Source organism: Sarcophilus harrisii, chromosome 2 (assembly GCF_902635505.1).
Source record: "Sarcophilus harrisii chromosome 2, mSarHar1.11, whole genome shotgun sequence".
In the NCBI taxonomy this organism is placed as follows: Eukaryota; Metazoa; Chordata; class Mammalia; order Dasyuromorphia; family Dasyuridae; genus Sarcophilus; species Sarcophilus harrisii.
Window position 1 is genome coordinate 271,135,933 of NC_045427.1, and position 27,480 is coordinate 271,163,412.

The 27,480-nt window shown below is 35.3% G+C and overlaps 1 protein-coding gene across 2 annotated transcripts in view; it reads right to left on the bottom strand.

Moving 5' to 3' along the window:
- Positions 1 to 27,480, bottom strand: part of AP4S1 (adaptor related protein complex 4 subunit sigma 1) — a 55,429-nt gene that overhangs the window by 23,632 nt on the left and 4,317 nt on the right. The window contains exon 1 of one of the 2 annotated variants that reach the window (XM_031952270.1): positions 21,939 to 22,134. The exons of the other annotated variant lie outside the window; for it this stretch is intronic. The gene's annotated coding sequence lies outside the window, so the exon portion shown is untranslated. Of the gene's footprint in view, positions 1 to 21,938; positions 22,135 to 27,480 lie in introns of those variants that run through there. 2 annotated transcript variants of the gene reach the window in all.

A 27,480-nucleotide genomic window follows, 5' to 3' on the forward strand; every position in this document is an offset into this window, starting at 1 on the left:
GGAGGAAATCCTTGAATGATAATATAATGATGATGTCACATTTATATATTAAGTTCTGCAATGTGCTTTAAATACATTATTTCATTGATCCTCAGCAAGCCCTAAGAAGTTGGTGGTATTTGCTTGTACAGACAGTTCTCTATAGCAGACTAGATATTCCCAGTAATTTACCTGCTAGAACTATTTAGAGACTAGAAAAACCTATTGTCCTTATTCTTTTTCAATGTATTTAACTTAGTAAAGCAAAATTTAGCCTTAAAATGTTTCCTGAAACAATAGTCACCTACATCTATGTTCAGATCACACAAAGCAATCACAGATAATCTTTTTGTACAATGATACTCTGATCATTAATTTCAAAACTATGAAACATACACCTACCCAAGATGTTTACTGGTGTCATAAAAGAGGATTCTCTAGGTGATACATAACTTTCAAATGTTCCTTTTTGGTATTGATTGCACACTCTGGAATATTACATGGCTTCTGCCCAGGGATCCAAAATAGATCAATTTAACAATTCAAACAAGTCAAATAGTTAAAAAAAAAAAAAAAAGACCCATGATTATCCATCTAGTTGTGACTTACTTATTTTTAACATCATCTTTCTTTCAGTGATGCTGTAGCTATTATAGTCTCCAAAGAATCAAAACTGAGTGAGCCAAAGGGAAGCAGAGAGATACTATGGACATAACTAAGCTTTAGCATGTTTCCAAAGAAGAATTTGCACATGAAGCAATTTTTAAATATCTTACAAGAGATAATATAAAATATACCATCCAATTGTATCCCTCACACTGATGTGTGTATCCACAGCATTTAGTATATAGTTAGTATAGAACTTAATAGGTAGGAAATATATAACTGACAGTGTGGAAGTCGTTTTCTATTCTGCATGTATTAAATCTTTCAGCAGAAATGCTTTATTAGTATAATTGATCCAATGAAATGCAAGTCAATGCAATAAACATTTATTGTTAAGCAACTACTATGTGGCAGTTAGTGGGTGAAGCGCTAGGGATACAAAATGAAAAGCAGTTTCTGCCTTAAATAAGTTTACAAGATATTAACAGTATATCAGAGAATATGTCTCTGGTCATACAAAATGACTGATTTTTCTTATTCAAAAATTTAGACTTACTCTATGAGTTTGTTCTTAGTCTACCACTGCTCTCAACAGCTGGCGCCAATGGCTAACAGCCTCTCTCCCACAAGACTGATGGCTGATGGGTAATTATATCACTTTAGCTTCCTACCTAGGGAAGGATCTAGGGAAGGTAGGTGGTACAGTGAATGGAGTGATGGGCTTAGAATCAGAAGATCTAAGTTTAAATCCATTTCAGATACTTTTTGACTGTGTATCCCTGATTGAGTCACTTAACTTCAATTTGCCTTTAAATGAGGCTAATAATAGCACCTACTTCTCAGGATGGTTGTGGGATCAAATGAGATAATTTTTGCAAAGTACTTAGCCAAAGTACCTGGGACATAATAGGTGCCACATAAGTGTTAGCTATTATTATGATTATCATCTGATGTTGAACGTTTAGTCATTAACAGCTACCACAAGGTATCAAATCCATCCATTGCTACTGAGATTCAGGTTGAAAGAATTTGGTTGTCTATTCCTGGCATAGGGTGATCCTGATTTTTAGGAGAATTATTTATTCTTAAGGTAGTATCCCCTGTAAGAGTTACAATCTTTAATCATCTGTTTTAATTTCAATCAACAGCAAAGGATAGAGTTGAATAATTCTTACTTGTCTCTCCCTTCTTTTTGTCTCCCAGATTGAGGATGGCAGCAGTAAAACGCCTACTCTGACAAAGTATACAGAGGTATGGAGAAAAATGAGGTGTGGATATATTGAGGGTTAGCCCAAGAAGGCTGGGAAGGGCTAATCCTCAGAATGTCTTGGAAAATAGGATCTTGTGAAAGTAGGTCTAAGTTACCTGGGCTGGGTTATTGGTCAGATGACCACTTCTAATCTTAAAGGAGGGAAAGGGACCCACATGTACAAAAAGTTTTGTGGCAGCCCTTTTTGTAGTGTCTAGAAACTGGAAACTGAGTGGATGCCCATCAGTTAGAAAATGGCTGAATAAGTTATGGTATATGAATGTTATGGAATATTATTTTTCTGGAAGAAACGGTTAGCAGGATGGATATCAGAGAGGCCTGGAGAGCCCTGACATGAACTGATGTTAAGTGAAATGAGCAAAACCAGGCAGGAGATTATTGTACATAGCAACAACAAGAGTATATGACGATCAATTCTGATAGATATGGCTCTTTCCAACAGTGAGATGATTGAGGCCAGTTCCAATAACTCGTGATGAAGAGAGCTATCTACAACCAGAGAGAGGATTGTGGGAATTGAGTGTGGATGGCAACATAGCATTTTCAGTCTTTTTGTTATTGTTTGCATTTTGTTTTCTTTCTCATTTTTTTCCTTTTCGATTTGATTTTTGTTGTTTAGCAGAATAATTGTATAAATAGACATGCATATATTGAATTTAATATATACATTTTACCATGTTTAACATATACTGGATTACTTGCTATGGAGGGGGTAGAAGAATTTGGAACACAAGGTTTTACAAGGGTTAATGTTGAAAAATTATCCATGTATATGTTTTGAAAATAAAAAAAAATAAACTAAAAAAAATGTTGTTGCAGATGACCATCCCTCACCATGTAAAATGATGACCAAAAGAGAAAATGATATAAGTTCTTTCAATTTGGAGAATTCACAGGCAACATCTGGAACTGAGGAACTTGGATTGGGAAAAGCGGGAAAAAGGGGCTTTTTATGTTTATATGTACTAAGGTATTGTTCTCTCTTACCTCTTCTAAAATTATCAGAGCAGATGTCACTCCTAAATTCAAGCCAACAACCCACATCAAACCTTTGCAATGATTAACAGTGACAACAACTGTAACGAACCTAATTATTTAATATATAGTCTGTCTGGTAAGGTGTGGTGCTGCATTTATCCAGTTTATATATGCACTTAGAGAACAGGATGTTATTCAGAAAGGTTCCCATTCTCTTAGGACAGCTGTACCAATGGGGGTGTGCTGAGGTCACTTATCCATTCTTCCAGGAAAACAAAACTCATAGTTGTGGGTGGGAATGCAACAGTCCTGAGGCATAAAGGCTCGATTTTCAGGCCTTTACTCTTCAAAAAGCTGATGCTGGGAAATAACAGCCGGTGACTACATGATGAGAAATTATTAACAAATTAAATACTGGCGCATTTTTTCTTCATTTTTTTGGGAAGGGTAACTATTTAAAGCTCTTTTTAAGTCCCAGAGGCATGGGCTTTTCCTCATGGCACAAGAAAGCCTTTTCTCCTTTGTTAAAGATGCCCAGAGCAAAGCCTTTGCCTTTAAAACAGGTTGGGTGGAATATGAGGTAAAGTGAGACATAAAGAGAGCTCACTGCAACACTTTGCTAGGGGATCAGATTCTTTCCTATTTCCCTAAGGATAGAGTTCTCCCCGTAAGCATTCCAAAGAAGGGTTTGTGATCCTGACACTCACCGAGAGGCTAATTTTAAAGGAGAAGCTAGAAACAACTAAAGGGCTGCAGGCCCATTTCTTTGTGCAGGTCCGTGCCCAGGAACATGTGACAGGACTCCCCCATGGCAAAGGAGGGAAGAATGGTGCTTAGAGACTGCCCTTACTCTAAAATCCGTAACAGGCACGAGAAAACATAAATGCGTTAGGAACTGAGGGTTCGGCTAAGGGAGGTCCTAGTTATTCATTAAGAAGGAAGGCGATGGAATGATTATGAAATTCAGGAAAGTAATAAGGGATATGTTGAGACAGGAGTAGGGAGCGGCAAGGAGTCAGGAATTAACTTCCTCTGTTTATTGTTCACGTTTCTATTGGGCCGTAAGGTTTACAAAGTCCTTTCCTGGTAACAGCCCGGTGGGGTCGGGGCCACACGTTGTTATCCGCAAAGGAGAGACCGGAGGCCCGAGGAGGGCAGAGGATCATTCAGGGTCGCCCTGAGCGGCTGGGCCGGCCAGCTCCTAAGCCGGCCGTTCTCTCTCAGCCGGGAACAACTCTGGGGGCTTAATCAGGCCTCCCGGCGTTTGACGGCGTCCAAGGTGGGAGAACCCCAAAGGGGGCGGGCCCCTGGGCCCCTGCGTGGGACTCTCCGCCGTGCCTCCGGCCGAGGCAGGGCTGGCCATTCCCCTTCGGGGGGTTAAGGAGCTTCACTTACGAAATGGAAGGGAGGGGGCCCCGTGAATTTTGAAGCCTTTCCAGCTCAGATATTCCGAAAGGGAGAGCTAGTGGGGGTGTTTGTCTTTGCGAGGCAACCATGAGGCCCCTGAAGAAAAACAATTAGAGGTAATGGTGGCAGAAACCAATGACCAAACCTCCTTAGGCAGATGAATTTAAAGACTACACCTTGCAAGGTAAACGGGTATGTCTCAAGGGAATCTTCAGAGAAAGGACATGATCCAAGTACAAGCGGAAGGAGCTGGAGGATGATGTCATTATTTGTTCTTTTTTTCGTGTTTCTATTATATTATATTTATATTTGGTGGGTTGGAATGAGAGAATGTTGGAACTGGAAGGGAACTTTTATGAAATCTAGTCCAATAATTTTGTTGTATAGATGAGGAACAACATGAGGAAGGTAAGTGAATTGTCTACCTTAATACTACACACACACACACACACACACACACACACACACACACGGGCAAAGCTGGACCTATCCAGTTTTGTGGCTCCCAAAACAAGTTTTTCTCTTCAATATACCAGAATCTTTCTGCTTAGATAGATGTGGCAGGTAGAAAATCTGACACCTTAATAATTACTGATTTGTTAGCTTTGGTGAATAAAATGATAGAATCAAATATGTATTTTTCTGATAGAGTTGAAATATTAATCTGAAAAAAGGTCAAAATAAATCACCAAAATGTATAATTTGTATTTGCTAAAAATGAAAACTACATGTTGAAGATAATCTTAAATTCCCATTTAACTGTCAAAATTTTACAATTCTTGGTATTTTGGAATGATGAGGAATGGCCATCACAGAGCAAAGATGATCTCTGAAGAAATAAAAATGGTCTAACTCTTTCTTACAGATGATTTATGTAAATTTATCTTAAAATGTAAATCCCTTGATGAAATAATATATATATTATTTAATAGCCTTTTATTTACAGGATATATGCATGGGTAACTTTACAGCGTTAACAATTGCCAAACCTCTTGTTCCAATTTTTCACCTCTTACCCCCCACCCCCTCCCCTAGATGGCAGGATGACCAGTAGATGTTAAATATATTAAAATATAAATTAGATACACAATAAGTATGTATACATGACCAAAACATTATTTTGCTGTATAAAAAGAATCAGACTCTGAAACACTGCACAATTAGCTTGTGAAGGAAATCAAAAATGCAGGTGGGCACAAACACAGGGACTGGGAATTCAATGCAATGGCCCTTAGTCATCTCCCAGAGTTCTTGATGAAATAATATTATATAATAGCATCTTGAAAAAATATTTCCAATAACCCTGGTTTTATGTGAAAATTTAAAATACTAACAGTACCACATTCTTGAAGGTCTTCAAAACAACTCCATTTTGTAAATGAAGAAAGCAAGATTAAGAGTACATGTAACTTGCCCAAAGTCACAGAGTAAGTAAGTACTGGAGGCAAAATTCTAATCTACAACTTCCCTGATTATAGGCCTCCCGTGCTTACTACTCACCAGGCTGTTCTTTCCACATAAACTATAATTCCTAAAATGAAGACTCTTGGGCAGGAAAATAAATAGTTATATAAACTGAAAAATAGTGCTTATTATGGACCATGCTTAGCATTTACACTTGCCAGATTTTGAGAAGTATGGTCTATATGCAAATTATTACAGTATGCATCTGTAAATAATTATGGGAAGCTCTTTCCTCCCTTGGTATCTTCCCTGATACCACATCAAAAGAGCTTAAAGTCAAGAAACCTAGATATGAGTCCAAGTTCTATTACTGAATGCCTATCTGATCTTGGACTTTGAGCCTCAGTTTCCTCTCTATAAAATGAGGTAGATCATTAGGGTCCTTTCCAGCTAAATTTATAATCCTATGAGCTTCTGTGACAGTGCTTTAAAATCCAATAATTTCTAGGGGAGAAGAAAGAAAAGGCCCTAAAAATCTTTATGGTGGCCAGCAGTTTTAAAAAAGATAATATTTTTACTTTGACCTTACAGATATAATGGAGTTTTTTTTTCTTTTTGCAACCAGCTTTTTGGAACAGAGACATTACTGGCCTAGTGGTAATGTTATCGCCCTCAAATGATCACGAATGTTTCTTTGCTTTTATGTTGGATCTCTCATTCCGTAAAATACAAGACAAATGAAGACAGGGGCTTTTTTTTGGTTTGTTTTTTCCTAGTGCTAAGCACTATGTCTTGAACATAGTAGAGGCTTCACAAATGCCTGTCAGAATTGTTAGGCAATCCACGAACCACTTGGTTGAACTTGCCTTTGCAGATGGGTTCCATAATTGGCCTGGCACACAAGTTACTTGCTCCTGGATTTAATAAGACAATATGGCAAGCTAATTAGAAGCTAGGTGATGCAGCTGATAAAGCACTGCTTCTGAAGTCAAAAAGTTCTGTTGTTGCCCAGTAGTTTCAGTCGTGTCTGGCTCTTTGTAACCTCATTTGGGGTTTTCTTGGCAGAGATAGTGGAGTGGTTTGCCATTTCCTTGTCCAGCTCATTTTACAGATGAGAAATCTTAGGTAAACAGGATTAAGCAGCCCAGAGTCACACTGCTAGTAAGTGTCTAAGGCTGAATTTGAACTTGGGTCTTTGACTCCAGGCTCAGCACTCTGTCCACAGGAAAACCCGGGCTCAAATCTGACCTCTGATACATACTAGCAACTTAAGCCTGCCTGCTTCATTTTCCTTGGGAGGCTGCCTGGCATTCAATAAGCGTTATATAAATACCAGCTGTTGGATGATGATGATGATGATGATGATGATGATGATGATGATTAGAAGCAATGTGCTCCTTCTGCAGTGGATCCTACTTTTGCAATAAAGGCCTGCTCAGTCCGGTATTACTGTCTGACCTCGGACCAGTCCTTCTAACTCAGTCTCAGCCCCTAGATATATAAGAGGAAGAGAATAAAGGGCCAGTGGTGGAGTCACAGACTCCTCTGAGGTGAGCTCTGCCTCGGCCTGACAGATACGGAGGCAGCTAGGCACTGTCCCTGATCTCTGCCAACAGTTCTTCAGAGCCGTGAAATCACAAGTTCAGACCAAAGTGAAAATAAAGAAAACCTTGTGTCCCTCCCCTCACAGAGCTGTAATGAAGCTCAAATGAAAAATTTATGTCCCGTGCTTTGTGAACTTTGAAGCACCATTTTAATCAATGGTAAGTTAAATTTGGTGGGGTTAATACTTCTGATAGCAATAAACATTTGGTAAATGAGAAAAAAGAATGGTGTTAATGATGTAGGTCCTAAGATCAAATTTTAATGTTCTTACTTAATCAGATGCTGAATTTCTTTAGTCTTTGGGATTTGTGTTAATTTCAACAGGTAAGCTTTGCATGTGTATAAATATTCCATAATCTCTATCTACAATCCTTACCTTCACCTAGATAGCACCTCCAAATGACAACCCCTGCAACTCATTTTTTTTCCTGCTATAATAGATCCCACAGTAAAGCCTGTAGGTTGGAGTAGCTCACTACTTGTCAAATTACATTAAATTAAAAGACATCAAATATCTACTCATTAGGTAGGCAATGAATGACAATGGATAGCTACTAATACATAAAAAAAATCTGCATGCCATTTTTGATTTCCTTCACAAGCTAATTGTACAATAATTCAGAATCTGATTCTTTTTGTACAGCAAAATAATGTTTTGGTCATGTATACTTATTGTGTATCTAAGTTATATTTTAATATATTTAACATCTACTGGTCATCCTGCCATCTAGGGGAGGGGGTGGGGGGGGGTAAGAGGTGAAAAATTGGAACAAGAGGTTTGGCAATTGTTAATCCTGTAAAGTTACCCATGTATATATCCTGTAAATAAAAGGCTATTAAATAAAAATAAAAAAATAAAAAAAAGAAACTTAGGAATTCTAAAAAAAAAAAAAAAAAAAAATCTGCATGCTATTTGTAATTTCTTTAAATTTCCCACAGTTTTGGTGAAATGTAAAATGCTACTTCTTAGCAGCAGGAGCTTTGTCCCTTTTATATTTACACCCTCCTTACCCTCACCCCCTCTCCCCCAACATTTCACAAGTGCTTTATGATTGATATTTTAAGTACTCATCACTTTATGAAATCACTTGCCTTTCAGTTTTCCACATATTGAAAAAAAGACATTTTAAATAAAGAAAACAAATAAAAAGTAAAATTAATCATTTCCTTCTTTATAAGATGACAGCATTGGCCTAGATAATTATTTAAGGTCACTTTCAGTCCCAAAATGCTATGATTTTATGACTGTATCCTGGATTCTTAAAGACAAGTTATAAAAAGTAACTTTTTTTGGTAGTACTTTAACCTGTACTAAGTACTTGCCAGTAATGTTTGCTTGAAAATGTTGAGCTAAGTGATAGAATTTTAGGAGAAATATCCAGCTGCAGTATCTATACTGCATATTTATTGAAAACACTGGATTCATCTTGACATTCATAGTGACATTTCTAAATGTCCTTTCCTTAAAATATATGCTACTTTGCAGAATAGATGTGCTGACATCAACTAACCAATATGGCAAGAACACAGAAAACATTAGAGTAGCAATTATCAGTTCCTATTTACCATTCCATATTGACTTTGTTCTATGAACAAAACTTGCCCCTATCTGGCTAGAAGATAAGAGAAAATAATGCTGGTTAGCAGTAAAGAAAAAATATTTTTTTCTCCCCTCAATTTGGGACAGTTTGTTTCTTCCTTAAACTTGACAATTGCTTTATCTTTTTCTACACTATTATGTTTTGGAGTTTTTGGGGGGCCCCAAGCTTTTTTTCCCCTTCCATTTAAAGATGCTCTAAAGTTCTTGCAGGATATTGTTTACAAGACTTTCTTTCCCATCAGATCCTTCTCCACTAGTGTTTTCAGCTTGTGGAAATGTAATTTCATGAAGTCAATTTTAAAAGTTTGACTGTATTATCTTCTTTTTTTTTGTTAGGATCCTGACTATGAATTTATGTTGCTTCTTTCAAAGTTTCTGTATAGTTTTAGGTACCTGGCCTACATCCTTTGGGAGAAGGAACCAAATTAAGGACAATTGACCTAGCTGTATTTCCCACTGATGTGTTACTTAGTAAACTCTTTTCCACACATATAAGAACAAGTGCAACAGTCTAATCAGCTTTATTGCTTTCTCAGCAGCTGAATATTTGAATTTCTCCATTATTAGTAGATAATGACCCATAGCCCCATCAGTTTATTGATGAAAAGAGGTTTGTTCAATTCTGATCCAAGTTGTGATATAAATCCAAATAAGTCTGACATTTTACTGAAGAGATAGTAACTAGTAAATCTGAGAGGTTTTTATATATCAAATCTGAGAGTATTTTCCAATTTACTTAAATTATTTGTGCAATTATGGCTTATAATGTGGGGATGATAACTGAAGTGAGAATGTGATTCAGCTACTTATTACATAGGCCACTCTGGGTAACTCATTGAACCTCTTTAAAGCTGTTTTCTCACCTATTCGGTGGCTCTAGATAACAGCTTTAAATTTATAAACCTATGACTAGATACCTTCCTTCTAGGTCTATTACAATCCAAGAAATCAAGAAATGTTCTTTCTAGAAAAAAATCCCCAAGCTAGGTTGACATCATCTTTGAGACCATGAAGGAGTTGAAAGGTAAAATATACTTAAAAAAAAAAAAAATACTTTTCACATAAAGAGTATACATAATAGGATTTCACAATTTTGTAGCACTTTTTCAAAACTGGAATCTATTTATAAGCATTTCTTTTTCCCAATTCCATTTGCAAATTAAATTAATTAATCTGAAAGTCAGAGGTGATATGTCCTCTCCTTGACAAGAGGTTTATAATGTTTTTTAGTGCTGGGATGAAATAGCATGCTTTGCCACTTATTAGTGCTTTCCATCTAATCAACTGAGAATTTAAGGTTTTAAGATATGGAAGATAAATTACATAAATGCAAAATGATACACATCTTCCAGTGTTTCTGTAATGATCTGTTCTCATCAGTAATGATATTGGAATCAACACTTAGGACTCATTCTAAATCTCATTGTCCAATATGGTATATGATGAAGACAGAAAAGGAAACTCAAGAATATGAAATGAAAAAGAGCGGCTAGACCACACCAAACATATAGAAGAAATCTATGCTAGGGGTGACACAATTTGTAAGACACTCTTGGATTTTAAAGATATTTCAAACTGGAGAAAATTACCAAGGAATGAAGATTGTGCATAGTATTCCTACCCTCTTCCTTCCCCAAAAAAACAACCAAGTAGCCATCAGCAATTACTGACAGAGGGGTATGTAGAAGACAGAGAACACTTTATTAAGCATTTCCTGTGTGCCAGGCATTGTGCCAAATTCTGAGGATCCAAGCACAAGCAAATAAGGTAGTATCTTCCCTCCAGAAGCTTTCCTTCTAATGGAAGAAGTCACACATGGGAGCCAGAAAAGGTGAGAGTGGTGGTGGTGGTGAGAGAAACCTGGGAAGTGTTTGTAGATTTAGTTTGAAGCACAGTAGGAGGAAATTTCATTAATAAGTATTTAGAATCATGGGGACACAGTTCAAGGGTCCCGTGGGCAGGAAATAAGGATATGAGAAATATGAGAAACAGGTTTTCTCAGACAATTTTCTATGACAGAAGACTTTCAGTCATCCAAATGACTGAGGCATAGCAAATAGGAGATCCTGTTTTATTTGTTTTTACTAAAAAAAAAATTTAATTCAGTACAGCAAAATATAACTACAACGGCTCTGTTCCCATGAATGTTAAGATTCCACAAGATTGCTTGATGTAATGATCCCTTAATTATCATGATAAAGGCAGGCATAACATAGAAACAATGTCTGTGAAAACTAGTTGATAATGTTGTGTAAGATGTTCTATACAAAATCCAAATGGAAGAATTCTCTGTAACTGATACAATTACCCAGATGCTCTCATTTGTGTATCACATTGGGTTGGTTTCAGTTCAAGAGAACCACAGAATTTCTTCAATCAGATTCATGGCTTTTTACACAGAACTATCTAATAGTTCACACAAGAAAAATCAGTTGGATAATAAGGGCAAATTGATCAAATTATGACATGCAATTGGAAATTTAGCCTATCTATAGTTATATTATCAGTAAATGTATCTTGAATAGTAATAGAAGACAGATAGTGAGATAGGTCCAGAATTAAATGGAAGAGATCAGGTTGAATTGCATTTGGATAATTTTTTAGCATTTTTAATGGAACTAAATTTCTTTTCTTCTTTTTCCTTCTTCATCCCTCTCTCTCCCTCCCTACCTCCCCTCTCTCTCCCGTTTCCCCACCACCACCACTTTGAAAAAAATTAACTCTCTCCCCAATGAAGAGGTATTTGTTTTTTTCATTCCCTTCACCATTGGAGAAAAAAAAAAAGAAAACCTTTGTAATAAGCATACATAGTCAAGCAAAACAAACTCACACATTGATCATGTCTGTAAATGTGTCTCATTTTACAAACTGAGTCCATCACCTCTTTGTCAGGAAAGTTGGTCTTCTGGAATTATGGTTGATTACTGAGTTGATCAGAATTTTTAAGTGTTTCAAAAATTGTTCTTTTTTTTTTTTACAATTTTCTGTAGAGCATTTCATACATATCTTCCAAGTATTTTCTAAAACCATCTCATCATTTCTTATGGCATAATAGAATTCCATTATATTTGTATGCCACAACTTATACAGTCATTCCCCAATTAATGGACATATTCTTAGTAAAAAGAGCTGCTAAATTTGTGTGTGTGTGTGTGTGTGTGTGTGTATGTGTGTGTGTGTGTGTGTGTGTGTGTGTGAGAGAGATCTTTTTCTCTTTGTTTGGGCTGGCAGCTTATCACCTGGTCAAAAGGAATACACATTTAGTAAAATGGAAAAGAATTCCAAATTGCTTTCCAGAATGGTTGAAACAATTCAGTTCCACCAACAGTGCATTAATGTGCCTGTTTTCCCACAGTTCCTCATTTGTCAATTTCCTTTTTTGGAGAACTTTGGAAATTTCCTGGATATGAAGTGGAATCTCAGTTATTTTAATTTGCATTTCTTTAATTATTAATAAATTGGAGCATTTTTCTTGCAGAACTTTCAAGTATGGGTTTCTTTCATTGAAAATCATCTATTTATGTGTCATTTGACCATTTTATCAATTGAGAAAGTTCTTTCAAGTTTGAATCAATTTCTTACATATACATACACACACTTATATAATAACAAATTCCAGTTCCTAACGATGCCTGTATTGGAGAAACTTGTTGCAAAGATTTTTTTTCCCAGTTAATTGTTTACTTTCTGATACTAGTTATACTGAATTTAATTAAATTAAAATTTTAATTTTATATAATCAAATTTGTCATTTTTATGAGTTCATCTGGGGTAATTTAGGGAAGTTGTTTTAGTTTCCTCAACAACAAACTAAGGATAATAGCACTGATCTCAACAAGTTGATGTGAGGATCAAATGTAATATTTGTAATGTGTTTTAGCAGACATTATGCTTATATATTTATCCCTTTATCTTCCATCTTCCCCTGTCTTTCATATAGATACTGGATATATGACCCTGTCCAGGTTACTTAACCACTCAGTGTCCAAAGCAACTCTCTAAAAATATAATTTGTAGACTAAGTGCCAATCTGTATTTCCTCACCACAAGTTCCCTATTTCAATAAAATCACAGATCTGGTCCAAAAAAGATTTTTAAAAAGTCATTGTGTATTTTGTTTTACTGATACTGCTTACTTCACTCTAAATTTATTCATATGTCTCTCCATCTTTTCCTAAATTCGTCATACTTATATTTTTTATGCTACAGAAATATTCCTTTATATTGATACAAACTATTTTTCAACTGCTGAATATCTACTTTGAAGAGTATATATTTCATATAGTCTGGGCAAAAAAACACTTTTTGTTCATTTCTTGAGTTCTAGTTTTAGAATAATCATGGAACTTTTAAGAGGCTATGCAATTTTCTGGGGTCTGATGTAGTCATCAGCATGTAAATTATCATTAGCAGTAAGTTACAGTTTACTTATACCCATCATCCATATTTCCAATTTTCTTTGGATTACCTTCAGTTTTATTTTTTCTGAGTTATTCCATGATTTGCAGCTCTATAGCACCAGTGGTTGGGGGGTGTTAAGAAAATATGTACTCTAACAGCAATATTTTTACAGAGAAGCAGTATGGCTTTAAGCCATGGATTATTATAGTCTTCAAAGAACTGAAATTGAGAATGACCCAAACTGCCATAAAGATGTGCATGAATGAGTAAGCTGCACCATATTATAAACAAGGAATTTATGTAGACGTGTTGTAAAGGAGTTTGTAATCAAAGAAATTTATTTCTAAAAGATGGCATGATCAGGGAGTTAAAAGTAGGAATAACTGAAGGACAACAAGCATCCTTGAAATGATGAAATAACGTGATGAAGGCCCCATTCCTTAGGTGGGGAACTTACAGAAGAACTTGGACAAGAGTCACACCAGATAGGCAAAGATGGGGTGACACTGTTGGAGGGATGTATTACAGGAAATATTCAATCTGGTGAAATGACAGACACACTGTAGCAAGTGTATTTGTATGCCGCTGGGCTGGAAGTTCCTGAGGGAATCGCGAGACCCTGATGTTGGCTGAAATTTTCCTAGCTGAGGAACACCCATTGAAGTCTAGCAGTGAAGTTTACTTTGAGTAGGAACAACCAAGAACAAGAGGTGAGTTAAATGGAATGTTTGTTGTGGGGGCGGGGATGGGAAGCAAAGGAAAGGAATAGTTATTGGAATTATGAAAATGCAATGCAAATACAAAGGAACAAGAACCCAGAGGCTGCAGCCACGGACCTGGGGAGTAAGGCAAAGAGGTAGCTATCAGATCCAAGAGGTAAAACAGAAAGACAATTCTAGGGTAGGCTGCAATTTAAAGAAACTAAGTATCTCAAAGACTGAGCTTGGGCAAAGAGTTTCTATACAAGTTGTCATGCTCAGCAAGGTGGGAATGTCTTCATCCTTTTACATTTTGTCAGGGGATGCTAGCCCTATCATCTTGATTGCGCGAAATAATCTTTAGCTGTGGAACGTTCCCATCTACCACCTGCATTTCTTGAAATGGCAGCACACAGAGCTGTAGTAGAGAAGAATGAGAACTGATGTAACCCTTACTAAATTAACTGTATGGTATGTCTAATCTTTCCCTTTATATTCCTTGAGGATAAGAATTGCCTCACTTTTATATCCCTAAAAATTAGTCCGGCCTTTGTACTCAGCAGGTATTTTAAAAATGCTAAATTAAACTGAACTTATTGGATAACTATGAAACTAGGAAACAAATACTTTGAAAATAACTTGTGTGCAATTAAAAGAAACATGTGTAATGTGTACATATATGTATCTTTTATAAATGGATCATTACACAGTCTAACTGAAAATATCTCTTTTATTTTTGTTCATTAGTCATAGTTTCTGATGTGTGTATATGTAGAAAAAGGGAGACAGTGGCTAATTTGATCCAAAATACTTCACATGTTAAAATAAACCAAGAAATGTGTGTACATAGGAAAATTCAAGTGCATAGATTTTTTTTGCACAGTTATGAATTTTAGAGCTGGAGTGACCTTTGACATAATTTGTTAAAATTTCCTATTTAATAAATGAAAAAACTAAGGCTCAAACAAGCTACATAAATGTCTTAGAACCATCCATGTCTTATAATGCTCTTAGCATTTCATAGTTTTGATATACAAACCTATCTATACTAGCCATGGGTATTAATTTTCCTGGCTAAAAAGTGAACCCTTTAAAATCTGTTTTGTTTTATAGCTACTTTGTTCTTACTATTTCTGATAAGACTTTATGTATTCTTATAAAAATAACATGTAAATTTTGCCTCTACCATAACTAGTTCAGTTTACTATTACTGTCTGAAAACACTATAGTATTCCTCTGAGAAACCTAATAAAGAAATCCATCATTAAAATATGATTTCTTCAGTCTCATAAGAATAGCAGTTAACAACTTCAAAGTACTAGAAGTTAACAGAATTTCTGATTAAGAATAAAGTTCCAAAAGAATTAAAATTATGGGCCAGCAAATTACAAAAATAGGCATTGGAACCACAAAATTTCAGATTCTAATTTAAATAAGAAAAAAGAATTCATAATCATGAATTAACCAAATGAACAATCTTCTATTGGAAAAGGCATTGTTATAAGACAATAAAGTTTAAATCTGGCCAAACTCTGATTTTACCTTGTTAAATAAATCACAGTCTCTTTGAGCTTCCATTTCCTCAAGAAAAAAAGGAATCTAACCTAAATTCCATCTGAGGTTCCTCCCAGCATTAAGATTCCATAGGATTATTGAAATCTAGTCATTATTTTATTTATTAAATAATTAGTAGAATATCTTATTCTGTGTAGTAGATAAATATATATCTGAAAAGTTGCACATACATGAAATTTTTGTAATTCTTACTATTTTTTAAAATATGGGATATTCATAATGGTTTCTTCCATAAAACAATTTTTTGGTAAAATAAATAATCATTCTTTAATTTATATGTTTGTAAATATGGAATTTTTAATTTTTTAATTTTAATGGTATTTTATTTTTCCAAATACATGCAAAGATAGTTTTCAACATTAATTTTTGCAAAACCTTGTGTTCCAAACTTTTCTCCCCCTTCTTCCCCACTCTTCTCCCCTAGACAGCAAACAATCTAATACAGGTTAAACAAGCACAATCCCTCTAAGCATATTTACATATTTGTCAGGTTGAGAAAAAAAATCAGATCAAAAGGAGAAAAACCACAAGAAAGGAAAAAAGGAAACAAAGCAAACAAACAATAATAACAAAAAGGAAAAATAATTATGCTTTGATCCATATTCAGTCTCCATAGTTTTCTCTCTGGATGTGCATGGCACTTTCCATCAGAAGTCTATTGGAAAGAGAACTATGGGGATTGAGTGTGGATCACAACAGAGTATGTTCATGTTTTTTGTTGTTGGTTTGCTTGCTTTTTATTTTTTCTCTTTTTTTCTCCTTTTGATCAGATTTTTCTTGTGCAGCATAATTGTGGAAATATGTAGAGAAGAATTACTTGCTGTCTGGGGAAGGGAGTTGGGGGGGAAAGGGGAGGAGAAAAATTGGGAACACAAGGTTTTGCAGGGGTGAATGCTGAAAACAATCTTTTCATGTATTTTGAAAATAAAAAGCTATTATTTAAAAAAAAAAAACAAAAAACAAAAAACAAGTCTGTTAGAATTGCCTTGAATAACCTCATTGCTTAAAAATCCAAGAGTATCACAGTTGATCATCAAATAATCAATCTTGTTTCTGTGTACAACAATCTTATTCTCCTGGTTCTGCTCACTCCACTCAGCATCAGTTCATGTAAGTCTTTCCAGGCTTTTCTGAAATCAGCCTGCTAATCATTTCTTATAGAACAATAATATTTCATTACATTCATATGCCATTACATATTCAGTCATTCTTCATTTGAAGGGGATACACTCAATTAATATGGAATTTCCTAAAGCAAAGTAGTGCTGTGTATTTATCTCTGACCTATAGGTTAAAATATGGGTTGCTTTTTATTTGCAGAGGAAGCCATGTGAATATAAGAAATTTAAAACAAGAATGTATTCAAATTCATAGTGAATTGTTCATTGTAATGTACTCACCATATTCTTTATGTTTTATAGAAATAGGCTTTAACTGTTATGCATTTTGTTTTAAAAATAAATATTCTGGGATACCTTCCAAATCAGTTCCAACCAATTAAAAGAATTATTTGAAATAAAAAACCCAAAAAGGAAATTAGATATTTCGGAAAGTTGCTTTAACTCTTTCAGAGTTCAACACCATTTTTAGTAAATTAATATCCTACTCCAGTTTAATATGATAATCTAAAAGAAGACATGGGCTCTATGCTTAATTTAAACTCAGGGAATCACTACCTACCCAGAAGGGTCAAGGACATTGCTAAAGTGAACTCTCATTCAAAAGAGTAATTAGTAGTCACAAGGTTTGATCTTGTCACCTTAAGATCTCCACAGTAACTAGAAAATCAATGTTCCTAATGTGAGTCAAGATATGATGATGTCTTCATATGATACTAATGGCTATCTTGAGAATTCAGAGTGCCTGAGGGAATCAGTAATGAAATGGGTGATTATTACCTCCCAAAAGTATTTTAATTTAATCTCATCAGTATGAGTCAGATAAGAACAGTATCAAAACTTGTTTTGAAATCTTTTAATAGAATTCCACCTTCCACACACCCCCAACTCCCACCACCTATTGTATTTGTAAATTTAATCTGATTCCTAAACAAATGAATTACATTAAAAAAAAAAAAAAGCCACATTCCTAATTGATTAAGTTATAGGCATTCTTAGATTGGAGCCTAAAATACTATTTTCATCCACAAAAGAGCTTCCACTAGATACAGTGAAATTTGGAAATACCTGACCAAATTTACCATAATATGCTTAGTAAGGTTTGTCATCAGCCTTTCTGTTTCATTGGCTCTCTGATTTACTGGTCAACTAATTCAATCATCTTCTCTCCTACTTCAAATAAATACAACATGCCAACTGCGTGCTGCTGAAAGCAAGTTTGCAGACACATCCCTCTGAATTTAGTACCATTCTCATTCAGATCAGATGTCAGAGTGGCACACACAGTTGCTTAAATGGCTTGCTTGGCTGCCCTTTGCCTAGAAGCAATTTCAGCTATTTTACATTCCACAGTAAAGTGTAGCAACTTGTTACAGCTCACACTTAAAATGTAAATAAGAGATTAAACTTGTCAGACAAGACTTCCCAAATGCTGCCTAAAGGATATACATACATATATAACACATATGTATGTGTGTGTATTTCATAGAATTTAATCTTGGGGCTATTTGTTACTCTAATATTCCAAAAAATTATTTTTAGACTACCCTCAGAACTATTTGAATCATAGGTTTTGTCAGATATTTGAATTTTCCATTAAATTATTTAAAATTAAAAGGTAAAATTTCAATCATGATAAGCAATAAAAGCTTTAAAAGGTTCTCTGATCCACTTTCTTTTTGGGGGTAATAAGCATTTATTTGCTTTAGGCTGTTTTTATTAAAACAAAAGATTTTCATCTTTTTCATTAATTTTTAGTTTTAGTTCAACTAGGAGCCTCTAAAAACAGACTTATCCATCACAATTGGTTGATGAAATATTTTTATCTGCCACATAGAAGAGTTCACATGAAGTAAATATCTACTGCAGCAGTAATTGACTTCTTGGATATTCGCTGTTCTTCCAACAGAAGGCAAACCACTTTTCCATGTCTGTTACATTATTACCTATGAAGAGTCTGGCAATTTTCCATTCAGATAAATTATCTGGCTGTTTTTTTTATGTGAACTATAAAAACTTAAAGTCTTTTTTGCTTTTTTCTTAGCCAAATGTCCAGTTGGGATTTGGACTTAGACAGCAATTTTTTTTTCCATTTTGACATCAGGTTACTCTGCGTGGGATAGCTATTAATACTGTATTATCACAGTCTATTACTTTCTAACATATTAGCCAGGAGAAAATTCTGAAGCCAAATTAGATTCTTAAAAAAACAGAGTATGTTGTGTTTCTAAAAGACTATGTATTTTTTTCCTCTAATTTATAAAGAGCTCTTCCTTTTTCTATCCACTTGTATGTTTTGAACTGTTCAAAGGTGCTGTGGTTATTCCTGGATTTCCATAGTTTTCTTAGTTTGGAGCATTTAGTGAAATGAGAAACTGATATCTGATCTCATCTGGCAGGTAATCCTCAATTCAGATCATAGTTGCCTCCTCCTTTTCAGTTCCACTTGCACTAAAGTTCTCTTGTGGGCTTTCTGATTAATTTGCCCATTCTCCTTGAAGATCTTGCTTGAGGCCTCTTGTCCATTTGCTTATGGTTTGACTGTATTTATAGATGTGAACACTAAATCTTTCCACCGAATGTCTGTATCACTTCAAAAATCATAAATAGTACTTCTGATAGAGGAATGATTCTGAAACTGGCCCATGTGGCACTTTATTGCCAAAATACAGTAGAAAGTAGCATAAAAGAGAGTCAGCTTGAGGGAATTTTAGAGGCAGCAGAGTTCTTGGATTATCTAGTTTAACCTCTCATTTTTGCAGATGAGGAACATTCTTTCCAATCCTTCTATAATCAATTCAACAAGCATTTCTTAGATCTCTTACATGTTATTGAATAACTGGATCAGGTGTTGAGCAAAGACAAGAATTTGATTTCAAGAAGCTTAAATTCTGGGGTCAAGAGCACACCATGTTCATTCATAGAGATATAAATACAAAGTATGTTCAAAGTAAACAGAAAGTAATTCGGAGATGTGGGAAATTACCAAAAGTTGAGAGGGTAGAGAGAAACTTCAGGGTGGGCAAGAGGACAGACTGGGAGCCCCAACATCACGTATGAGCAACAGTCAGGAGGTCAGCCTGTCCAGTTCTTAAAGTGGGTGAGGGTGAGGAATGTCAACTATGTCTGAATTAGACTTTGTAAAGAGACTAAATGTCCAAGTAAATTGTTGAGAGACTAAATGATTAAGTAGAGGAGTTTTGTATTTTATCTTAAAGGCAATTCCTTGAATTATATAATATCTTTGTAATAAGCTTCTCTATAGGATTATAAATGGGGAAATCTAGAAAATAAATTTTAGACCAAGAACTAAGAATAACAAAGCTGATAATAACCGAAGGTATGGAACCTAAGCTCTCTTTGTAAGGCAAGCAGTTTCTATGTGTGCAGCATGGAAGGGAGTATGAGGAAGGCTCTTTAATATTAATTTTTACAAATATTGATGTCTCTGTGATTTCATTATTGTAGGCAATTCCCAGTGTGTAAACTCCCTCTCCCAAATTGTAGCAACTCTGCTGTAATCTACAGTCTCAGAGAATGCTCTGACAAATCCAAAAGATAAGTAACTTGCTCAGGGTCACAAGGCCATTATGTGTCAAAGGCAAGTCTTGAATTTGGCATCTTCCTAACTCTAAGGCTGGTCTTTTATCTATTCTCTTACATTCCCCTTCACAAATTTACTCTGTACAATGAAGGTATTCACTTGTGTCAAGCTATATCTCATTACAAACACAGGGAATATAGTTTTTAAAGCTTTGTTCCAGATCTGGCTCAGGAAGACCCTTCCTTTTCCTTTAGACTCAAGCAGGGTAAACATTTCAATTAGACCATAACTCATTCCTAATGCCCACAGTCCTAAGCAAACCACAAGCTCTATTACCCTCTCACTTTTTTTTTTGGTGATAATTGTCCCCACAGTCTTCACCCAGATATTACAAAAAGGCTGAATGCAATGTTTGTAAAGTGCATCAAGTTCTTTGGGGAAAAGAAATGTGAAAATATGTGATACTGGAATCAGAAAAGACTTTAGAGATTATCTTTCTTCCTAGAAATGAGGAAACTGAGGCTTTATCTAAGGTCACACAATAAAAGGGATAAAGATATACATCAAAGTATGTGAACTTAGGTGAATATTCCCAGATGAAACATGGAACTCCTAATCCTATACTAGAAAAACTGGAAAGAAGGGATCTGAGTATTACATATTATGTTTAAGCATATGTTTAGCAACCTGGAATTTTTTCACAAGCTTCTGCTGACACACCTTTGACACACCTCTCTTGTTCAGGCAGCCTATTCATGAGATAGCACAACCCTTTTCAAACTCTGAAGTAAAGGAGTAGTTATAGACAAGTGTCTGGAGACTAGATTAAAAGTACAAAAAAGTATTCATGAAGCTGAAAAGTGCTGGTTAGAAAATGTGAACATCCTAACAAGGCACAGAAAAGGTGTAGGAAAGCTCTGGGCAAAGACTAAAACAAACCAGGAAGGTTGTGAAGTGAGATTTGAAAGAGGAAATGACTCAGTAGCAGCTTGGAGGGAGGGAGTTCCAGTTAGGTGAGGTAAGACAAATAAGATAATTGCAACAGAAATGACTGAGATGATTTTAAACCGAGTGATCAATTACTACAAAGTAAAGGGATCTTGGACATTTTGCAGAGTATTACATGAAGACACTACCCCAAATGCTAGGCACTATCACAATGGGGTGGATTAGAAGTAAAACAAAATATTTTAACCTGTCTAAAGTGATGGCATCTCCTTCCTTTTAATACCTCAGACAGTTTGGGTTTGGGGATAGGAGGGGTTTTCATATGGAAAGAATTCAAAGAATTAGGGCTTTGAATTGTTGGACATAAAGCTGAAGAGAAAGTTGCTTAAACTTTATAAAATTCTGAAAGGTGTAAACTGGATAAAGATGGAATTTTTTAGCAAATCCAGTAATATTTTACTTCATAAGCACTGAAAGAATACACATTCATCATGTATTAAGAGTATATGTCATTTCTCTATCTTTTCATAAAGGCTGGAACTTATTCTCTTCTTACCTTGACCTCTTAGAATCTCAAGCTTCCTTCAAAATTTAGTTCAAATAACATCTGTGTGAAGTCCTAACTGAAAGCACAAAATTGAGGCCCTCCTAGTCTGAATACCTGTCGGTTTCCCAGGACTAAATCATGGCAGCCTAAATTCTAGAATTCAGCTTCTGCTATTCCTGCCTCAAACCATCTTTTGAGTCCTCGATTTAATTCTATTAAACAGCTATTCTATTTAACAGCTCCCTTTCTGTCTCTAACCTTTTTAACTTGTTTTCTTCCTGGTCCTTGTTCTTGGCTTTGTCACACTTTTGAGTATGATCCTTTCCAAAACAGGTCCTTCTGAGTTGAGATCTTCCCCTTGATCCAATTCTTCAAATTAGTACCAGAGATTGCAATCTGTTTCAGAATGTATGACAATGGCAGGCTATAGTAGAAGATGAAGCATATAATCTCTCTTTTACATGACAGTTTTTCAAATATTTGAAAATAACTATCATTTACCCTTTGTTTCCCCTCATGGATAAAATAAGTGGGTCACACTAAGATGTCATGCAAGGTATCTTCACACCAGAATTCTAATTAGAATCTTAGTGCCGATTTATGCTTCAAGCTTCTAGCTTAAATATGGCTGAGTGGTCAATCAAAGGGGTTTAAGATGAATCACAGAATTTATAGTTAGAAGGGATCTCACAGGTCATTTAATTCAATCCTTTCATTTTACATATGAAGAAACTGAAACCCGGATAGAAACCCTTCTAGATTTTTTTCCAAATCAAATAGATAATAAGTGGAAGAACTGGGGTTTGAACTCCCTTCTTCTGTCTCTGTATTTATATTCATTCCCTTGTATCATGTGACCTGTAATAGCTTTGTTAACTAGGCAATTATTCCATAGATGTTATTCAGAAAGCAGTAGAATAGTTAAAGAAGAGAGATCATTACACAATAAGTGGGTTTAGAGAAAATAGGAATAATAAATTCTTTTAAAGAAGTTTGGTTATGAAAGGAACAAGGAGAGAAGGAATCTTAGTTCAAAGGAGTAAAAGAGTTAAGGGGAGGGTTTTTTTGGGGGAAGAGAAGGTTAGGATGGAAAAAAAACAATCTGTTAATTTATAGGCTGAGGAAAATGAACTAACAGTCACTGAGCTTCTTTTATAGTAGGTAACATGCCACAAAATCCACACATGGTATGACTGAAGCATTTATCAGGTTTTTATGCTTTTCAATTATGTATTCCAGTCAGTCACTTAGTCAATAAGTATTTACTGAGACCCTATACTAATAAGATCAAGGAATACAAAAGAATTAAAAAAAAAAAAGGCAAATATGTGGTCCCAAGTCTGGAGAAACTCATATTCTAAAGGGAAGACAACAGGTAAAGACCTACGTACATACAAGATATCTACATGTAAAGGGAAGGTAATCTAAGAGGGAAGACACAAGCAGTGGGAGTTGGAGGAAGGGACTATGTTACTGTGGACTTTAAGATGATTAGTTCATTCAGAATTATGATCAGTGTCATAAAATTCAATCAGTTGGAGAATGATGTGGAGTTGGAAATAATATTTGTGATTTAGCCTAGAGAAGACTTAGGCAATATAAGATTTCTCCTACTCCATACCTCAAAGCCTGTTTATATTCCTTATTCATCTTTTTCTTAGCTCTAATCCTGGGGAGGAGGTGGTCCTTCTCTTCAGCAAAGTTAACTCCTCTAGCTATACTTTATTTTTAATCAATTAAAAAAAAATGAAGATATACCTTCCCTCCCTCTAGACTCCCTACTCCCAAAGAAAACAAAACAAAATACTCTATTACAAATATGTGTAGCCAAACCAAACAAATTAGCAGGTAGGCCATATACAAAAAAAAAAAAAAAAAAAAAAAGTATCAATCTGCACTATCACCTCTTTAGAAAATAGCTTATTTCAACCATGAGTCTTCGAATTGTGGTTAGTCATTGTATGGATCAAAATTCTGAAGATTTTCTAAGCTGATTGTTTGAAATCATCCTCTGCATCATATCTTACAGCACAGCAATATTCTATCACATATATTATGACTGGTTCAGCTAATTGAGAGGCACTTTTCCAGTTTCCAATTCTTAGCACTACAAAATAGGGATATATAAATATATATATATTTTTTCTATATAATATATGCATATATATAATTTTTGTATATATGGGTCCTTTTCCTATTTCTTTTAATCTCTTTAGGGTACAGATGTAGTAGTGGTATTATTAGGTCCAAGAATAGCCTTTTGGGCACAGTTCCATACTCCTTTCCAGAATGGCTGGGCAAGTTCACAGCAACACCAGTAATATGCTTTCCCACAGCCTTTCAGCATTTGTCACTTTCTTTTTTTTGATCAATTTTGTCAATCTGCTGGGTATGACATGGAATCTCAAGAGTTGTTTTGCATTTATTTAACTGTAAGTCTTTTAGAGCCCCTTTCAAACGGATACTGATAGCTTGAATTTTTTTCCTCTGAAAAGTGCATGGTAATGTCCTTTGGCTATTTATCAACTGGAGAATAGCTCATATTATATATTTGAATCATCAGCTATATATCTTAGAATTAAATCTTTTCCCAAATTTTAAGTTATTTTATTTTTCCAAATACATGCAAAGATAGTTTTCAACATTCACCTTTGCAAAACATTGTGTTCCAAATTTCTCTCCCTTCCCTTTCCAACAGCAAGCAATCCAATATCAATTAAACATGTGCAAGAACTAAATAAGCAGAGAAACTTGCTGTAAATCTCCCCCCGCTCCCATCCCTGCTTCTAATTTTAGCTGCATTTAGCTGGATGTACAAAAAGTTTAAAATTTTATATAATTATCCTTTATTAACTTACCTACTGTGACTTTATTTGGCCATGAAATCTTCCTTGATCTAACAATTTCTTGTTTTTCTAATTTGTTTATCATGTTGCTTGTGATGGCTAAATCATGTACCCATTTGGAGCTTATCTTGATATATGATATATAGGTGCACACTTCATTTCTGTCAGACTACTTTCCATTTTCCCAATGGTTTTTTCGAATAATAAGTTCTTTCCCCAATAAATGAGTCTGTGCTCATTTTTTCCTGTGATGTGCTTTTGACTGTGCTCATCTTTAGAAGTTTTTGCTCCATCATTCTCATCTTCATTATCTTCCTACTATTTTTACTGATGCCTTATACAAATGTTCATCTTTAAAAGATACTTACACCTTTCCTTAAACTTGCTGCTCCATGAAATCATTCTATTTATTTCTTCTTTTTAATTGCTAAATTACTAGTAAAGGTAATGTATAATGGTTGCATCTTCTTACTTGCTTTCCAAAGGTACCAATGGCTAAATACCAAATGGCTAATCATTTCTCAGTCAAACCCCTCCTTGATCTTTGTGCAGTTTCTTTTTTTTTTTTTTTGTGCAGTTTCTGAAAGTGCTGATGTTTCCTTCTAGGATAGTCTCTTCTCAGCTTCTGAAACATTGCTCTTTTCTGTTTTTTTTTTTCTATCTGAACTTTGCTAATTAAACTTCTACTATGCCCTAAGCATCTCCTCTGAAGCTTTGTCCTGGGCCCTCTTATTCTATCTTTAAACTTTTTCCCTCTGTGATGTCATTGGCTCCCATAGGTTTAATTATTTGACACTGATGACTCTGTTTTCTCTACAGAACTCCAGTTCTACACCTCTACTTTCCCTTGGATAGGTCTGAACATTCAATTCTCCTAGTGATCAAGACACTCCATCTCTGGGTCTTGGATATTCCTCCCTGGTTCTCCCCATTCATTCCCCCACTGCTTTGGATGCCTTCCCACCTCTGCTCTAACTACAGACCTCCCAAGCTAAAATTCCACCTTCCACAGGAAGTCTTCCCCAACTTTTCTTTTTTGCAAGGCATTTGGGGTTAAGTGACTTGTCCAAGGTCACACAGCTACTAAATGTTAAGTGTCTTAGACTAGATTTGAACTCAGGTCCTCCTGACTTCATGGTTGATATTCTATTCACTACACCATCTAGCTGTGCCCTCCCCCCCCACTCCCATGTTTCTTAATTCCAGTGCCTTACCTCTCTATTATTCCTATTCTGTAGTACATAGCTTGCTTTGCATACATTTGTTTGCATGCTGTCTTATCCATTATATTGTAAAGCCCTTTATGGGGAGATGTTTTTTGCCCAATTTTTTAACTCCAGCACTTGGCATAATGCCTGGCATATAGTAGGTGCTTAATAAGTGTTTGATTTATTTGCTCTTTATTTCCTTTAGAATATAAACTCCTTAGCCTGGTACTGAATAACCTAATAAGAGTCCAACCTAACGTTATAATCATATTTCAAATGAGCATATCTGGAATGCTTTCTTAACTCTGACTCTTGGTTTCCTTCAAGTTCCAGCTAAAATCCTACCTTCTACTGAAAGCCTTTCCTTACCTCTCTTAAATGCCTTCTATTGATTATTTCCATTTTATCCTGCATCTAGCTTGTCTGTAGTTATGTGCATGTTGTCTCCCTTATTAGACCATGAACTCCTCAAAAGCAGAGAATCTTTTACCTGTCTTTGTGTCTCTCCCACTGTTAACTGACTGTACTCTATGTGTCAATTAAACTGGGCTCTTGAATCAAGCCATTCTTCAGTTGATAAATGGTCAAAGGATATGAACAGACAATTTTCAGATGAAGAAATTGAAACTATTTCTACCCATATGAAAAGATGCTCCAAATCATTATTGATCAGAGAAATGCAAATTAAGACAACTCTGAGATACCACTACATGCCTGTCAGATTGTCTAAGACGACAGGAAAAGATAATGATGAATGTTGGAGGGGATGTGGGAAGACTGGGACACTGATGCATTGTTGGTGGAATTGTGAATACATCCAGCCATTCTGGAGAGCAATTTGGAACTATGCTCAAAAAGTTACAAACTGTGCATACCCTTTGACCCAGCAGTGTTACTATTGGGCTTATATCCCAAAGAGATCTTAAAGAAGGGAAAGGGACCTGTATGTACAAGAATGTTTGTGGCAGCCCTGTTTGTAGTGACAAGAAACTGGAAACTGAGTGGATGCCCATCAATTGGAGAATGGCTGAATAAGTGATGGTATATGAATGTTATGGAGTATTATTGTTCTATAAGAAATGATCAGCAGGAAGATTTCAAAGAGGCCTGGAGAGACTTATATGAACTGATGCTAAGTGAAATGAGCAGAACAAGGAGACCATTATACATAGCAGCAAGACTATATGACGATCAATTCTGATGGATGTGGGTCTCTTCAACAATGAGATGATTCAAAAACATTCCAACTGTTCAATAATGAAGAGAATCAGCTACACCCAGAGAGAGGACCATGAGAACTGAGTGTGGACTATAACATAGCATATCTACTCTTTCTGTTATTGTTTGCTTACATTCTTGTTTTCTTTCTCAGATTTTTTTTCTTTCTTTCTAGATACGATTTTTCTTGTTGCAGCAAGATAACTGTATAAATATGTATACATATATTGGATTTAACATATACTTTAAACACATTTAACATGTTGCCATGGGGGGGGGGGGGGAGGGAAAAGTTGGAACAGAAGGTTTTGCAAGGGTCAATATTGAAAAATTACCCATGCATATGTTTTTTTTTTTGTTTTGTTTTTTTTTTTTGTGTGTGTGTGTGTGTTTTATTTTTATTATTTTTTTTATTATAGCTTTTTATTTACCAGATGTATGCTTGGGTAATTTTTCAGCATTGACAATTGCAAGACCTTTTGTTCCAATTTTTCCCCTCCTTCCCCCCACTCCTTTTCCTAGATAGCA